Source organism: Plectrocnemia conspersa, unplaced genomic scaffold (genome assembly GCF_051122295.1).
Source record: "Plectrocnemia conspersa isolate PC_06_02 unplaced genomic scaffold, ASM5112229v1 ptg000013l, whole genome shotgun sequence".
Classification (NCBI taxonomy): domain Eukaryota; kingdom Metazoa; phylum Arthropoda; class Insecta; order Trichoptera; family Polycentropodidae; genus Plectrocnemia; species Plectrocnemia conspersa.
Window position 1 is genome coordinate 21459769 of NW_028277177.1, and position 17238 is coordinate 21477006.

General features: G+C 31.2%; 1 protein-coding gene across 1 annotated transcript in view; it reads left to right on the top strand.

Moving 5' to 3' along the window:
* Positions 1-2822: 2822 nt before the first annotated feature.
* Positions 2823-17238, top strand: part of RyR (Ryanodine receptor) — an 89268-nt gene continuing 74852 nt past the window's right edge. The window contains exon 1 of the mRNA XM_088201255.1: positions 2823-2947. The gene's annotated coding sequence lies outside the window, so the exon portion shown is untranslated. The remainder of the gene's footprint in view (positions 2948-17238) is intronic.

A 17238-nucleotide genomic window follows, 5' to 3' on the forward strand; every position in this document is an offset into this window, starting at 1 on the left:
TGTTATTAAATATCTGATAATAAGGCCCTACGCGTCCAACCCTTCAGGTGGGCACCCAGCTTGTGACGGCCGGGTGAGCGGTTCCTTACCTCCGTAGTACTAATATGTTATTGGCTCTCGCTGGCTGGCCGGCATTGCATTACGTATCATCCTAGTAATAGCACCACCCCCAGTTCTACAGGGGGGGGGGGTGTTTATCTCCTTGTCCTCAGACCGAGCCCTTTGGCCCGCTTGCGTTACTCTGCTATGCTTTGTTCGTCCTAGGTAGTGCCTCGCGCTCTAAGACGGCCAGCCCGAGAGGTCCGTTCTCCTCAAGGATTTGGGATTTAACCCACTTGGACTGGCGCCCAATGTTAATGTGAGAATAGGTTATTCTTCTCATTAGCTAATATTTACACCACAGCCACAGTTTCCGTTTCTTTTTCTTTTTTTTTTAACGAATACGACTAGGGCCACGGAGAGTGAGCCCGAGCACTAGAAAAACAATGATTCCGGGCCTCATGACAAAAATGGCATTTTATATATTTTTTGACATAATATAATTTCTTGAATAAATAATAATAGATACGAGTTAACCCTTTCTATGTTACAAATAAATATAAATATTAGCCACCGTTGCGACATATTTTTTGAAATCATATTTTATGCGAAATATTTTAATTAGGCATTAAAAATTATTAAAAAAAATATTTACCTGATAATTAGCCGTGTTTTCTTTGCTGCTCAGTGTTGCCATATAGTGAACTTCCAGTTCAGGTCAAAAGTAATAAATCGTGCCATCGCGAAGGAGAATTGAAAAAAACAATTATCCCTTCTCAGAAGTCAAAAATCTACGTCAAAAGCAATAAAATCGTGCCGTCGCCGTCGCAGTGGGAACACTCGGTAACGAGCGCCGACACGATTTTATTGCTTTTGTCGTGAATTTTTTCCTTCCGAGAAGTGATAATTGTTTTTACGTTCTCCTATTGACCAAAATCTGGTTTGAATATACTTTAATCAGTCCATAGCAATATCGGTAAGGATAGTTATACTATTTTTAAAACATAGTGTTATATCGAAATGTAGACAAACTATGGAGCAATATGTGAGATGCGATGTCTATATGTACTTATTCTTACGCTTATTTCCTCCTGAGGGATGAGTTGGCTTAGTTTGTATTTTGGACTTGACCTAATGAAAGTTTTTAAACTATAAGTAGTTTTAGAATTTTTTTTGAGCAGGAAATGGATATTTCGTATCTGTCAAATTGGGTTTCATCGACATTTTAATGCAGCACATTCGCGCCTATCAGTTAACTTAGCTTTTCGCTAGTAGAAATATATATCTACTGGTGAAAATATATTTGGACTTTCCTAGTGAAAATATAACTAATATAACATAGACAATATTAAATTCAAACTACTTGTAAATTCAGAGAAATTTTTCTTACCACCTTCACACATAAAGCTTGCTCTCATGAAATTTTTTTTGAAAGCGTTAGACAAACATGGCACTAGTTTTCAATATCGTATGACAAAATTTCCAAAAAATTCAGAAGCAAAGTTGAAAGAAGGTATTTTTGCTGAACCACAAATACGCGAAAACCAACTCATTAGTGTTCAGTTAGCTGGAAGTCGTTCAGAGCTTTTTAGGTAATGATAAAGACTAACTATTCTGATTTACTGAAACAGTTATTAGACTGTTACCAGAAAATGGGTGCATGTATGTCACTTAAAATTCATTTACTCCATTCGCATCTTGACTTTTTTCCGGAAAATCTGGGCACAGTAAACGACGAATCGGGTGAGAGATTTTATCAAGATATAGCCATTATAAAATACCGTTTTCAAGGGAAATAGAATGATAGAATGATGGTAAATTACTGTCAATTCCTTCAAAGATAAATTGATGAAGTAGAACATAAGAGCATTTTTCATTCAGTTTTTAACTGATGTTTTTCTTTATATATTTGTTATTGTTTTTAATATAAACTAGTAAATATATTACCTACTACTTTTACTCCATATTATTGTAACTTTGAATTGCCTTTGACAAAAACATGTGCCAATCACCGTTACATGTTTAGTGTATGGGGTCCATACAAACAATATTTTACTGTAACATCAAAACTTGACCATACAGACTTTGAATATGTATGATAAACTTAGTGCAAATCAGTTATCAAAATCTTTGTTTCCCAGTGTTATCAATACAACTGCAATAAGCTCTGGGGAGGCGGAACGAGAATTTTCACTCATTAATACTATTTTCTCAGAAAAAGGACAACTTTAAGTATTAGACACATATCGGACCTAATGATTATGTCTTCATATGTTCAATCACTCTGAAGTTAACATCATTCAGCTAATGATAAACGTGTGAGACCCGCCACGGTCAAAGTATTTAATGTAAATCAAATTTTTTTTGGAATGAATATATGGAACATATATAAATTTATTTGTAATTGATTTGATTATAATAATTGAAATGCTATTTAAAAAATCGAGGGGGAGAGTGTGCTGAGATGCGAGCCGGTTAATAAAACTTTAGCAGCTCACCACTGGGTGAGAACCACTGCATTGACTAGCACACCGCCTCACCGCTGAAAATCATAACCTATAATCCGAAACGGCTCGAATCCGCGATGCGAAGAATGACGCACGATACAATTTTCTTCGATTATCTAACATTTTTTATTAATCTAATTGAGCTTTCGATTGAAACAAATTTAATTTTTTCATTATATTACACAGAGAGAGAAAGCGCTCTTCTATTTCAGAGACCGGAGAGACCAGCTCGGTCTATATATATAATTATAGCTGTAAGCCGGCCGAAAATGATTCACTCGTCCGGATGTCGTGCAGTCGACGGTCGTTTTGCTTCGATTTGGTCTGTTTCTTTTGACAAAATGTGCGAAGGTTGTGTGCGACGCTAGAGTACAGCGAGAGTACAGCGAACGGAGCCTGCAGTAAGTACCCGAGATTTGTACTTTCGCGTGATTCGGTGGTGTACTCGGTCTGGACCCTGGAACTATTCTTTTGAGTGAAAATCAGTGAATGAAAAACTTCAGTGCCATGGATGTATTAGTGAAAGTGAACGTCTGTTTCTGATCTTCTCAGAGATTCGAAGGGAATATTGTGGTGCGCTAGCTTTATCAGCTGTGTGTGCTCTCCTATATTTACACATCTATAAACATCGTGCCCGACAAACATACCCAGAATTCCTATCCCGGCGTGACGTAGCTGCGAAAATGAAATGATAACGTTGTGATGGCACGCGATGGAACCAACCAAAAGTGTGCTGGAAATATGAATAACGTGCGTTCGGTGGTTATGCAAGCATTTACTTTATGTGAAAAATGGGTGGCACGGTGTTATTTCTTGTAATATCCTAAATTTTGCTTGACGTGTTGTCAGTGTCATAACAAAAGAGTGGGGGGGTTGTCATTTTATTTAAAAATGCTTTTATTTCTTCAATAACATTGATAAATATTAGTATCTATATATAAAGTTTATGCACTTATGCAAGATTTAAAAAAAAATCAAAATCTTCGAGTCTGTCTATTGCTTATATTAGACTTTTAGTTTATAGATGGTATATGTATGGTTTGATAAAGTTTTAACTAGCATCCTCTTAAAGCGTTTTAACTTTATTCTCGTATTTCACAATGGAATTTCATTGGTCCATTTGCACCGAGCAAGGTTGTCATATACGTTCCAACTACTTCATTGTTATTCCAACCCTCGCAGTCTTTAAATTATTATCGCTATACATACGTAAATTATATATATTGATAAATTATAACTTTCACTATTTCAACATATAAAAAATATAGTAATATTTCTAATTTATCTAGATTTGTTTAAAATATTGAAAGGGGTAATGATCAGGCGCGTACGGTGAGATATATTCCCTTTTGCTCGCTTGCGTGTTAAGTGACTGAGAGATAAAGGCGTGCGGAACCAATGTAACGCACGCCCTTATCTCTCACTCACTCTCGTCACTTAACACGTTAGCGAGCGAAAGGGAATGTATCTCACCATATCCTGGTAATGATAACATATATCCGCATCTTGTACTTTAGAGTAAATTAGTGGGGTACACCCAAAGTTGTCAACTCTTTTTCACTTATGAATAATGACAAAATGGATAAACCTCAAAGTGACTCTGTTGAATGGAACGAAGTATAAATATATTTTCTTTGAAGTAGGGTACATCGCCTAAATTTGTGATAAGGTTCGAGGATATTCAACTTTGAATATAGCTACATTATCTGTAATCCCAGAAAAGCGAATTATTCCTTACTAAAAAAGAAAATTTAGCGAAAATTTTCATATATTTTAACAATAGAAAGTATGAATCCATTCGTATTTGTATCTCAGTGCCCTTTTGCTAAGAGCGTTGAAATACAATTTTGTGCATTTTTGACGTAACATGTATTTAACAATCCGTCGATGTTCAGCGATTTTCAGCTGAGAACTGTAGAGTGCCTAGAGCAACAGTCTTTATACAATTTTTATCGCGCCCCTGAAACAAAATAAAACCCCAAAAAATACATACATACATTAGTAAAAAATCAAATTTATTCAAAATATTTCCTGTCAACTCTCCTACGAATGAGTGAAAAAGGTCGATCCAAGAGTCTTCGTTGAGTGAGCGGTGCTCGATTGGTGATAGGTGTCACATGTTTTATAATGATTCTTTGAAAAAGCTTGAATGAATAGGAGTTTAATTGCTTTCTTTTTTACTCCACCTCCAAAACTCAACCCTTTGGCAAAACTGCTTTCAAGGCGGCCGTCAGATAATTACAAAAAATATTTGAAGAATTACTTTGGGTCAAAATATTAATATTAATGGACCACGTTTCCCTATCAGATATTGAACAAATCCCCTCTCTTCCTGTCTGGCCAAGAAGCACATCTGAGTCACAGGCTGAGCCATTCTAGTCGTTCTTCATCTGGCGAAAATTCTTATTGTGCGACCAATTAAAATTTTATTTTCAAGCTTTCGACATTTATTTAAATAAAATAAGTAAGATATACAAAATTTACGCTATCTTGCATAAAAAGAAAGTCACTAGAATATCTTTAAATATAATTTAAAATATTAAGTAGCAGCTTATTATTATATCCAAATACAAACGTTGTAATGAATAATTGTATATCGACATTTTCTTTACATAAAATTCAGTTAAAAATTTAATTCACAATAAAACTGTTATTATTACGGGGAAAATATAAAAAAATCATATTATATAATATATACCAGATCACTAACTGATCATTTAATATATTTTATTTGGTGAATAATGAGTATCCATTAAAAAATCAAAAGAGTTTAAAGGGTTTATTTACCCATATAAACATGTTTTCTAATATCTATATTCTTACACAAATATTGTTGTATTTTATAAAATAAACGGTTCATTATATAAGCTGTTTTTTTAAAAAGTAGTATAAGTCCATTTTTTGAAAAAAATTGAGTTATTTGTATTTTATTCAGATAATAATATCCTCTTTTTATATTTAGATATGTATATACATAAATGAATAAAAAAAAGTTAAACTGTAAAATGTTATCGCAAGAATGTTTTGATTGAATGTGGAATAAGTTCAGTCGTAATAATCACAATTGATGAAAACTAAATATGTAAAGGAGAAATGAGATTGAATTATAAATTACTTTGTTATTATCAGTTATCTTAAGTAATTTTCTTTTCACACTTATTTATTTATATATTCATTATAATATAACTGCAATTATTTTTTAATAAGCTCGAATATGTGTTTTATTACATGCTTTCATTTAAATTAATATTTTTAACATTAAAAAATACATTTTATAAAAACCAACTTTAATTAACATAAAAATTTTAAATTTCTAATGCCTATATTTTTCATAATTTATTATTATTGAAAGACATATAAGTCCATCTGTAACGAAAAAATCGCTTATTTTATTTATTATTATTGTTAATTACTATTGCATAATAAAATTGAACAAGTCGATAGTTTTGAAATCATTACTCGAATTGATTAACGTTTGCCAGTTTTTTTAGGAGGCTGATTGAAACGCAAGCTCTTAAATATCTTAATGTATGAATAAATGAACTTTTACCACTTTTAAAAACAACGGCTTATATATAGCCTTGGCCATAATAATGGGGGACCCCAATAAACGTGCTATATATTAAGGTTGTTTAAAGTGCTTATTTTTAATATTTATTAGGCCTACCCTTAACTGTAATTACAGCTGCAACCTTTTTTGGCATACTATCAACTAATGACTTGCAGGTAACGCAGACAACTTTTTCCATTCCATCTGAATTTCTTCTCACAGCTCAATTTTGGATATGCAATTGTGTTGAACAACCATTCTTTTTAATTTTGCCCATAAACGCTCTGTAGGATTTAGGTCTGGTGACTGTTTAGGTCAAACTTTTTGACGCAAAGCAACTCCTGCTTTTCAGCGGTATATTTTTATTGCTGGAATCTATGGTGGTTATAAATATATTCAAGTAGGAATTCATTAAAATAGATTCCAAAATTGAAGTATAAATATCACTATTCATACTACCCTCGCAAGTATGTAGCTTTCCTACCCTTGCTGCTGCAATGCAACACCAGACCATAACGCTTCCGCGTTTTTTGTTTCAGTACTAACAAACAATTAAAAATTTTTTTAACTACACTGATTAATTTTGATTGTTACGTCTTCGTGAAATGTTTCATAAACGTCCATTATTTAGGTTTTTAAAAGGCTGGTGGTGATTTATAATTATTGGGTGTTCACATATTACATTTATCGATAGTTTTATCATAAAGCGCAGAAATATATATCTAAGATCTGTTAAAGAGCTTTTATTTATGTTATAAAAACAAACAAAGCTTTTCAATTTTATTTTTTATAACAAGCGTTTTCTTTAAATAAATTAAGATCTAAGTTGTTATGAAAAAAAATTGTAATAAAAAACATTTTTATTGATATATAATAGAACCTAAACTTTTTATTTTAAATTAACATATGGTAAAATTTCATTAATGAATTAATACCTATAATATTCAACATCAAAATATACTTGTGCTAAAATTAAATTATGAGAAAAGCATGTTTTTTATTTATATACCTTTTAGCATTTTTTTAGGATTTTCTTTACATATTTTCAAAAAAAATTTTTTTTAAATAAAATATTGAACACATTACCAATGATTTTCATTAATTGATTTTTCATTTCAATAATAATTTTTAAAGTTAGATAACCCTGAACAGAATTGTTTCTAAAAAAATCCTTCGAACCAACAATCGCCTAGTCTAGGCGAAGCGCGCTTTTGTTATGCGAATCTATTTTAGTATTTTTAATCTGTAACACAAGATCCCGGTGAACCGAGCGGTGGGACATAAGTCCCACGGTTTCGACTAATTTGAGTTCGCCAATCGATTCTTCCGTTTCCACTCCGTCACAAATCTTTTTGAAAACTCTCGATTAGCGTCCGACCCGAGAGGAGGAAAAGTTCCGGTCACATGTAAATAATTCATCCGATTCGTCTTGCAGTTACCATCCTGACCTGAATTAATAACCGACCCCGACCCGGATAACGGAATTTATACACATTCTCGATTCATGGGTTTGTAATTGGTTTTTGGCGGGTCGATGCCGTTGAATTTGTATGCTGTTTTATTGTGTTTTTCGGCTCGCGTTTGTATTATTCCTAAATAGGGTCAGAAAGGGGAACTTTGAGATTTATACGCGGCTTTTGAACAAACACGATTTTAACTCGAATGTGTTTTCATTTGTGTTAAACAATAAAAACATACGATTTTTTTGGAATTTTTATCACGTAATACACAAGACTTAAATAAAATGTAATATTATTTTAACCCTAGTTGAACCATGACCCGAATCAAGATCTGAGAGTCTCTTATGTGACACAGTGATAAAGTAGTGCTATTTTTGCTACAGAGACAAAGTAAAATTGAATTTTCTTTCTCTCCGTAATAATAAAAAAAAATAAATGAATAATAACTATTTTAAAATGTATATTTAAATATATTGAATCTTAAAGTATTATTGAGATATCTATTATTTATAATACGTATGCAATACGTGTTTAAAATAGCCATGTAAATTTCTAATCTCGTTAAGTGCGAGGTTGATTCTTAACTGCACCTGAACTCACTAAAATTCCGTTTTGATTGGCAATTTTGATAAATGTCGAGAATTCCTCTTTATAAACTATTATCTAAAGATAAATCAATCGTAAAAAAATAATTTAATGTATTATATAATATACTAGCAAGGCCGCTGAGAGCGAATTCGGGTCTCATAACAAAAATGGCATTTTATGTATTTTTTAACATCGTAATATAATTGCTTGAAAGTTAACCCATTCTAAGCTACAAATAAATATAATAGTATATAATAAATATTAATATTGTAAGCAAATTTTTACACAAACGGAGCCGCGTCAAAAAACTACAATCTGTCCCTTTGAATAATAATGTTTATTGTGAAAGTACTACATAGAAAGTGGGTGCTTTTGAAGGCAATGTTCCGCTCCTTTTATTTTTTGTATGTATAAAAAGGGCTGAAGGAACTTATACTTGAAATATATCGATACATACATCTCAAACAATTGTAGTTTTGTTTAGATTCATTATTTGAGGGCAATTTTTATACTTTTTATAAATAAATAATTTTCTTCAGAATCAGGCCCCTCAATGAGGATTTTCCACCTCTCGGCAGACTTGCTTACTAGTGATGTTTTAAACTAGCTTACCTCAATCACACAATAGTTATATTATTCTTGTTGAGAATGAACTCAAGATTTTCCATCACCTCTACAAAACGAATATGGTTCCTCTTTTATTATATCCAGATTTACCGCTATAATAAATCTCAGTCTAAACCAGCGTCCATATATCATCTCGCACGTATAATAAAAACTGTATATGTGATGAAAAATAAATTTGAAATATATATTGTAATTGAAAAAGAAAAAGGTTCTTTGAAAAATTAAACACGCAATGTTTCGATCGGGTCGTGTATAATTATAAAAAATGTAGCTTATTAAATAATTTGAGAACCGCTGGTATTTCCGGCTTTGTCCGTTTATAACCCATATACGTAATCGGCACGGTGAAGGAGTCCAATTTTCTAGAATTTTTTTGAGTGTACCAAAAATAACTTATACGTATGAATTATTTTTAGTGCACTTGAATTAAATTTTGCTCATTAATGAATACTGAATCAAATTGAGGCTATGTTTTTATTTACAGCATCATCTATGTGGCATGTGTAACTACCAATGGCAAAGAGAATTTACATCTAAAGAACTTATAAAATATTTTCTTTCATCATTTAATCTGTATGACTAGAACTAGTTTAAATTATAAGAAATACATATTTTGCGCTAAATAGATAAATTTTATTATTTAATATATTATTTAATATTTATATTTATTGTTTTTGCAATGCCAAATATGGGTCGTTTCAAGTAGCTGAAGTGGGTCTTAAGCTAAACTATGAAATGATCCGTCTCTGACCAATAATGCTTTGTCAAAATCCAAACGCAAATTGAATGTCAGGCGATGACGCTTTTATTCATAAATACAAAAAAGGGATGCTTAAGCTCCCGGGCATTCACCAATCAGAGTTCTAGTGGAGATGTTTCTTGAAACCTTTTTTTCGGATCGAGCATCTGATGCCTATGGGTATTCAACTTCATGGAATTCGTATCCCTTTTAAACGATTTCAATTACGATTGCATAATTTCTTTTCATATAACAATAGCACTCATCTAAGTACTATTATCTTCATTATTATATCTTATTAGTGAAGTAAATTAAAAAATATATAGTATCAATGTATAAACGTTTTAAGTAGCACCACATGCAATAAAGTACCATAAAAGTGGCAACAACTTTCACGTCAAAGCAATTTACGTAAGTCGAGTGTAATTTTTTGATATATAGAATTTTATATTACATATTTTTTGTATGATTATTCTGTCTTTAAAGATAATCACGACCGTATTTTAACGTTGTAAGTCCCTTTTTCCGTCCGGTGCGCAAAGCTCGGTCGACGTTTGTACTGCGTGTTTATTTTTGCACACACATATACACATGCATAAACATATAAGTTCTCTCTCATACACACGCGCGGTTCAAGTTCCTGTTTTCTCGGCCAGAAGACGGCCATTACGAAATTCGAAGTCCCGACATCGCTAAATTACCGAATTCTTGACACGATCCCGGGAGGAACAGGAGCGAGGAACGCTTTAATTGTTCTCTTCGACAGTGAAATATTAACTTAAGTAGATACTAACTTAATCAATTTAAGTTAAATTAACTAATTCATTTAGTTAAAAAGGCGTAATAATTCATTCTCTCTCGGTTTTAATTTAACATTTGATTACTAGATTTTTTGAGTAAAATAATAATTATATTTATTTAACAGGTATTGTTTTTTCATACCGCGTAGCGAAATTTATTGTGACTCGTAGTATTACTTCCGAAGTGGAAACTCATGTTTAAGATGACGCGATAAGCCTTGTTCCGTGATGTTCCGCCTTTGGCGAGGCATCTAAATAGCGCCTGTTGCGCCTTTACATTAAGTGCGGCTTTGCCTCGGAAAATCTATAAAAAAATAATGGAATCTGGTACGAATCTGGAGGTAGCTCTATAAAATCGTTTTCTGTTCAATGACTACGGCAGTTTATTCAGACAATAGGATTTCATTTTTTTTACCTAGAGGAAAAAAATAATTTATTTATTTAAATGGAAAATTTTAGTTAGCACATACATATGCAAATTTTAGTGTTATTAAGATTTTCCTCATTTAATTAATAAAGAAAATTGTATATTTTTAAAATTCAATAAAACGAATCTTGTAAGATATATCTAATTAAAAATCCTACCTACATCCATACATAGCATAATTTTATTGGAAAATTTTCAAAAATCAATAAACAATTCAGTAGACAGCTCAAAATGTTATTGTTATATGCCTTGTGATAGGTTATTTGACGTGAGGGATACACAGGTGCATGTAAAGACACAGGAAAATATTGATTTGTTGTTCTAGAGATACGTTTGTTACCAATTCACTTTATTTTAAAAACATGAAATGCTTTACTTTTATCATAATTTTTTCTTGAATGGAAAAGTGAATTATTTACGTTCACGCTGTACATCTGGCATTAGATTATTTATAAAATCTTGAAAAAGCAGATAGACCTGATTTTAGCTAATATAATAGTATTTAAATTCACAGTTTTTTAGTCACAGAAATCCGCTTTTTTAATTTTACAAAAAATAACTAATCTAATAATAATATTTTAAAGTGACAGTCATTTTTATCTTTGTTATCCTGATCTTATGTTATCATGATTGTGATTAGTTGTTCATCGCAGGGTATGCACCTGTACGTGTAAATACACAGGATAGTAATGGTTCGCTGTTCTCGAGATACGTTTGTTACCCTTTCACTTTATTGTGAAAGCATATGTCTTTGAATTCAGAAGTCTGGTGATTTTAATGAATAAAAACTGGTTTTAAAACGTTTCGTAGTTAGACGATAACACAGTTATTGTATTTTAAGGTTTGGTAACCATAAGGTGTGTGACTTCGCAGCCAGTAAGACGCAGGTGGAAACTAGCGAGAATTTTATTAGATTATATTACGTATTGCGACAGACTATGATGAGAGAGATATTTTCTGCTGGCGGAGGGATGGTGTCGTTGGAAAATTTTCAGAGGTCTTGTAGGTGGCATGGCAGCGACAGTATAGCGGAGGTTGATTCCTGCTTGTATATGGCGGAGTCACTCTCAGGATGTGAGCATCCATGACCGTATCTGCTATGTTTCTCTTCAAATGTTTCATTAAAGCTGCAAAGCTTGCTGATCAATCACAATCATGCAGCGATCATCTAGCCAATCGTTCCACTCGCTTCTTAGAACAACAAAATAAAGTGATATTTGCTTGATGGATATCTCCAAGGCAAATTGCGTAACGGGAATGTTGTGACCTTACGATGCTATTTGTCTTCCGGTGATATATTGTTTCTCGTGACCATTTCGTAACAAATAAATATTCATTCAATGCACCGGAGAATTCTTGAGTGTTATTTATGAGAAACCCTTATTTTTTCTAGACGTACCGAAGGCCTTTGTGATCCCACAATTGTCTAGTTTATCCTTATTGACGAATAATCACTTTTAGTCAGAGTTTCAAGAATAAGATTCCCCACAAACGAAAACCACCTGTTTGGTACCCCATATTATTCTATTTTATATGTTTTATTAATTACAATCATTGCTTTACTCTACATTTTTTTAAATTATTAGTGTCTTGTTTACTTTTATTTAATTCGTATTCGTATACGTATTTGTTTTTATCCACTGACTCTTGATAATATATATAGTAATGTGGACGGATGTTATGGCGCTACGGCGCATTTTTTTGCGCTTAACGCTTATAATTTTGTGCTTGAAACCCTGCGTTTAAGTGTTTTTTTATATTTAAAAAAAAAAACATTTAAAACCGGATAACTCTAAAAACACAGTTATTAAGTATTAAGTATAGCTCATTTGTGTCCTTTATTGTTTTATGCGTTTTCCTTACCTATATTGTTTTTATAACAGCCATGGCTATAACAAAAATACCCGATAGATAAAATATTCAAGAAAAAAACACATTGTAACTGCCGAAATTCCAGAAAATACTCATATTTCCGAGGTAATGTTGTGCAGCTGTAGACTTTCTCGATAGATAATTTGTCTTTATATGATCTTATCTAATTCATTAAGCATATATAATATTCTTGCACAATAATATGTGATTATTGTTTTATTATAATACCGACAGATTATCATGTATAAATTAGGTTTTCCTATATTTTTTAATTCTCGCGAAAAAGCAATTAAAATAAAAAAGTTATAAATAGTGGTATATATTGATTGAAAACTGCAATAACAGTTGATAATAATTTTAAAAAATGTCACTGATTTACAGTATTGTGTCTCATATTACTTAAAAGTTAATTGTGTTACCCCATTGTAACGCATTAGTACATCGTCTGTCATGATGCAATGAAAGATTAACAATAAATTTTTAAATATATTATCGCTTTTTATACTCTTTTTAAGATAGGAAAGGCGTTTAGACTATTTCTTACCTTGGTAAGTTTCAAATGGAAGTGTCATGTGTATGATAAGTTTGTGTTTAAACTTTTTTTGAAATAGGGAAAATGCTTGGTTATTTTCAATGCGACTATTTGGAGCGGAAACAGAATATGTTATTATCTATAATATTTCTTATAAAAAATCTTTTGCGTAACGACTATTTTAGATGAAGGAGAGTTTGAAATGCTGTCAAGGGTACTTTCACTGATGGGACATTGTTGTTTATTTAAGTCATTTTAAAAGCTTAAAAAAATAGTTGGCGCAACGAATAGACTTGTTCTGCAAGTCACATATACTGTTATTACGCTCTTAACAAGTAATTGTGACAAATTTAGTCTTACACTTAACCGATTGATTTTGACATCCACTACCGAGACTCATTCAGATATTATATTTAATCGTCAATATAAACTATTGAGTGCCAATTTTTAAATAATAGCATAAATACATCATTATACAAATGTTCGGGCTACTTTTAAATGCGCCACTTTATTTCAGACAACAATACCGATAATGTGGCGACACACGCTCGTAACATTATCTGTTAAGATCTGTTAAGGCTGAAGTTTCATGTCGGCAGAGCTGACGTGACATGACAACGCCAAAGTGATATTTATTCAAGCTTGAATAAAATTTTCTTTTATACACACACACACATATACATAGTATATTCACACATTGTAATGTGTGTACGCGTGTGGTTTAACCGCGATACTCTTCCGAGTATCATTAGTTTTTCTCGCTTCCAGGGCGTAAATTTTTCAGTCATATGCTCATCTCGCTTGTACTAATACAAGTTTGTATATATCTGTCCCTTTCTACTATCTCGTTCGTTCATGCGGCACAATTTACTGCAGCGCAACGTACTGTATTATATCGAACATCATATGCTATGACAATATGAGCCATTATTTTACAATTGCAAATAAGCAGCAGCCAAAATTTGATACCCCATATCAGACATTTAATTCTGTTCATGACACAATCCTACGTTTCGTGTTTTATTTCCACTCGTTGCGTGTACGCTCAGTGATAAATATTTATGTGAGGTATATGTAGTATTATACTGTAGGCTTTGCGTGACTCAGTATATTAAAAAAAAATACGTAAAAAACTATTAAAAATGTTATGTACTTGGAGTATACTTACACTAAAGAGGTGACGTGGCTTAATGTTTAAGAAAAGTAATTTATATCAATAGAAAGACCCTATATATTTTTGCTAGACTAACAATGTCTTAATTAGAAGCTTACATTAACATATTTTAAATAAGGTAAATGGTGATATAATCCTGTCAGAAAATGCTTAATTTATGTTTATTTATTATTGAAACTATACGTAGATATAAAATACCATTACCTAAATATTCCATAAAATGATACATGATTTATAGTGATCGCAATATTATTTTAAATTTATTAAAATCAAAAATGCATCATAATAATACGTAACTAGCAAATTTATAATATGAGTTGTTATTTAAGGTATTGTATATTTGCTTAAGCAGTGAAAACTCTCGTACAGCGAGCTCTGACGTCATGAAATTTAATTATCAACTTCCAACGTGATTACCATTTAGAGCTATGTGCATTTAGCTGACAAATGCAATATGACACATTACATAACATAGCTTAAACATTGAAAGTAGTAGATTTTTATACATAAGCAATGATCGGTGACTAATATATAAAATACCTAGGTTCGATTCCATATGGACCATAATGTTTTTTATTTTTTATCGTTTCTGTGAGATGATAGTTAGTGATTATTATATATTTCTAATTCTAATCATTATCACAGATTATGTTTTCCTAGATTTTTATCATTAACATATTATAAACTCTAATTATAATTTATATTTAAAAAAATATATGTCAATGGATTATAGAGTTTGAAGTTGCTCTGCTGTCTCACTACTTGATTGTGTTTAACCCCGTTGTAATGCATTGCAACGATTATTGACAATAAATATATTGAGTAATGAAAAAATTACTATTCGTGTATTTTCTCATTATGCTCACCTCAATTTAAGTCACTTTTTAAGACGAATATCATTAACTTTATGTCTGCAGTAACAAGTTTTTTATATACAAGATAAAAAATTCGAAAGAAAATGAACGTCAATAAAAAATAAAAGAAAATGGACTTGAATTTTTTCGTGTCTCAAAACATTTTGAACAATATCAAGGAAATGTTTTTAGGTATTTATAATAATATATGATATTTTTGCAAAATATGTATATAATTTATAATTATATTAAATTCTACATAATCTAAATTAAATTGTATATATTTACTATTTTACTTACCTCAATCTCTATACCGATTATCTATTCCAAGAATTGCTTAGGTACACTTTAAGACCTTGATGTTAATATACCACCCTCATCTTCTTTTGCCTGTGTGAGAACCACCTTCTAAACCAGCAATAAAATTAAATGTCAATAACAAATGCGTGTTAAAAGCGCAATAAATAAAAAAAATAATTAGTATTTATGACAAGAAATATTGTTATGCATTTCGTACGTGACAATCAGAGATCCGAGGGATTAGCTAAAAATATTTCCAACGGCCGTTCGGTGCTTTTAAAATAATGGCTTGCATTGATAAATACAGAAATTAGAACGCAGGGTTGCAAAATATCTACCTATTTAAAAAGTTATTCGAATATTTTAATAAAAAGCTACTGAATTGAGTAATTTTAATTGTACTCGCGTAGCGCGATTGCCCATCGCGTAACGCGAATCTTCCTCCAGCTTGATCGAGCGTATATAAAACCCCGATAAACAAGTGGTATAAGTCGGTAAATATTATCTGAAATATCTATGATTTTTATATAATAACAATTTCATATTGATTATTACAGATTAGGTTTTCTAGATTTTCCTAATCTCATTTGTAAATATCGTAATGAATAATTTAAACAAAATCGATATAGATCGTGCTTAGTGACATCTATTGATTTTACAGTGAAATAAGTAATAAAATATATGTCTACAGACTTTGATTTCAGTATATTTTAGTACACAAAAAATTACAACTCATGTGTAACATAATTTATTTAAAAATCCAAATCAATGATTTTTTAATAAATATCACATATGTTAAGCTAAATTGTCTTGGACTAAAAGGATTATGCAGTATTTACGTATTTTTTATTATATAATATTGACATAAATTAGCGATCATAAATTGTTTATGCGGTCAATTGACGCGGCGGAAAACTAGCGATTAATTGCTGACGGTTAATTGCGGGTGATTTTTTTTCGAATCATTTTGTACTGACAATATACTGTAAGGTTACTTTATATTTTTACAGCTATTTTAATTTTAAATCAAACTATATATCTATAAGGCTTAGTAATATAGTGTTGTTGAGTGATGTTTACGCCAATAACTTTTCTTAACGTCTGCCATGTTACAATGGAAAATTAGCAAAAAATAATAATATTAATAAGTGTTGCTAGAAAATTTATATTTTACATACTATAAATAATTAAATATATGTCACTGATTTATAGACTTTAATTTCAGTCTAATGTCTCACTGCTTACTTAGTAGTTATTGATTGTGTTTACTGTTTACTCCATTGTAATGCACTGATCTAACCTGTCATGTTACAACAGAATATTAATTCACTCTCATTTAGTATTTCCATTTATCGACAAAGTCGATCAACTTTTACTATCCTGATATCAAGAGAAAATAGTGTATGGAAATATTTTGTAACTTGAACTAATTTTATAATTTCAAGTAAAACTGTGCATCCAATTTTATTTATATTTTTGTAATTGTTTTACTTTAAAAGAATAAATAGTTCACTAGGAGAACATCGTTGAAATTGTTATAAAACGCTTACCCTTATTATTTTAATTTTCATTTTGTAAAAAAATAAGTAGTTTTGAACAAGATCCAAAAGTTTCGTTGCGCTCCCTAATTATAAGTAAATATTCTCAGCTCAGCTCTCTCAGCTTCTTGTGTTTTGAGCCAAATTTGTAGATAATTATTTTAGCTTTTTCCTAATTCTAAGGAGTAGAAACGTACACAAAATAAAACATCATGCTAGTAGATGGGAATT